Here is a 2,403-nt window from a genome sequence, read left to right on the forward strand (position 1 = left end):
GCAATCACGGACTCTGACACTTTAGGTTGATGTAGCCTATTTGTCTCAGAATATTCCTAGATATATAAGCTGTAGTAATTTGAAATAACTTGCCACTATTAACACTTTTACCTTAATTTCTTTTTAAATTAGGCAACAAAAATGTATGCACATTTTAACAATGGAGAAAGAATATCTTTTCTCCAGTCCAAAAAGGACTTGTACTGTATGATAATATAACATTATACGGTTCTCAAACCATTTTTCCATATATCACATCACGGTATCATTTGCACTTCATGGCACCCCTTCTGAGGTATGTGTGACAATATTTTAATTTTAATTTTCAATCAGTCATTAATTCGGTCAGCCCGCGAGCATTAACTGAATGCCTGCTCTGTGTCAGGCCATGCACGAGGCTGCAGATACAGAAGTAGGGGTGTAAATGAGGAAACCACAGCCCTGAGATTTAAAGTGATTTGCCATCGTGGCAAGCCTGCTGATAGGATGAAAGCTGGAACCCAAATCTTCTTCTAATCTAGTGTGCTATCTTCTAAACACCCTTGAGCCCTTGCGAGGCACAAAGAATAACTTTTTTTTTTAACAGGAAAAAGACAAAATTTTAATACGTGTGTGAGGAATTCACAGAAGCATGCAAATTCCCAAGACAGTGAGGCAACATTGGGTATATAAGACATTTTTGGACAAAGGAAAAAAGTAGGGGACGAGGTATTAGATTTCAAAAGTGAGAGTGAGCGACTTACAGGTGGTTAAGGAAGAGCCGAACATACATGGCAGGGAAACTTGCCGGGCAGCTCAAACAATGGGACACAGGGGCATCTAACAGGCTTGGAGTCTTCCTGACTAATGCTAAAGAATAACTTTAAGTAAATTACTGCATTAACAGCATTTTAAAAAATGGAATTACACCTGTTATCCATTGTTGGTTGAGTTCCATCTTGTTAATCAGTCTTTATGATAATCCTAAAATTTTTAAGATACTAATTTTGGCAAGAAGACCAAAACTTTTTTAAATTAGGATTGTTGCTGATCATTATTATGATTGATTTTAAAGATACCTACAATTTTAAGAATGCTTTCAAAATTGATTTGAGATTCTCTTCTAATTCTTCTTTGCAATAATCCAGTCCATTAAGCACTTCGCGGATGTTTTGCTAAACATCCAGACCTGTGCTCCATAATTCCATGAGTTAACTCAATTTGTGAAAATATACAGAAATCTGTAGACTCCACACTGAAATTGGTTAAGCCTAACTGCCATCCTATTCCATTCTAGAGAGAAACAAGTTATTGATAGATTAAGGCACTGTCCCTGTGAAAAAACTTGAGAGAAATAGGATATATATATATATATATATATATATATATATATATATATATATATATATATATATATATATTTATTTATTTATTATTATTATTATCTGGAGAAAATATATATTGAATAGAAACTTTAAATTTTATCCAAGTTTATGAAGCATTTCTTCAAGCATAGGAAAGATTGTATGGTGAATCATAAGGCAATATGCTTAGGTTCCATATGTCTAGATCTTTTGTAACTAAGCAACTGCAAATGGGTTGAATGCATAAAAGTCTTCATATTTTTATTGCCTTTGCCCGCATTTGCTAATACTCTTCTTACTGTCCCTTTCTGTTGTTTAACACTAAGCTAACAGAAACTAAATAGTAATAAAATGTAATAAATTTATAGCTTGTCATCCCTGACATAAATTCCCATGTCACTAAAATCGATCAGAGAGGTAGAAGTAATTTTCTGTGGTGTGGGCATCATGGCACCTAAGCCCTTCTGACTTCTGTTGGTGTGGCCCGAGAAGTCCCTCAGAGCGGCACAGGTGATCAAAAGCACAGACACCTGAGCCAGACCACCTGGGCTTGAGTCCTCACCGTAGTGACATTCAGCAATAGTATATGTAGCACTTTTTCTAGGATGAGTTCACAAACTTAATTGTCTGACCTCGTATATTAATTATGCTTGACATTCAATATTATTTGATATTAGTTTCAGGTGTACAGCGCAGTGGTTAGGCATTTATATAATTTATGAAGTGATCCCCTTAATAAGTCTAGTGCCCATCTGACACCATACATAGTTTTTACATTATTGATTATATTCCTCATACTCTATTTCACATGACTATTTTGTGACTACCAATTTGTACTTCCTAATCCCTTCACCTTTCTCACCCATCCCCCCAACCCCCTTCCATCTAGCAGCCATTAGTTTGTTCTCTGTATGTATGAGTATATTTCTGTTTTGTTTGTTCATTTATTCTGTTCTTTAGATTCCACATATACGAGTGAGATCATATATTTGTCTTTCTCAGCCTGACTTATTTCACTTAGCATAATACCTTCTAAGTCCATCCATGTTGTTGCAAATGA

Source organism: Rhinolophus sinicus, chromosome 2 (assembly GCF_057876585.1).
Source record: "Rhinolophus sinicus isolate RSI-liver-muscle chromosome 2, RSI-T2T, whole genome shotgun sequence".
Classification (NCBI taxonomy): domain Eukaryota; kingdom Metazoa; phylum Chordata; class Mammalia; order Chiroptera; family Rhinolophidae; genus Rhinolophus; species Rhinolophus sinicus.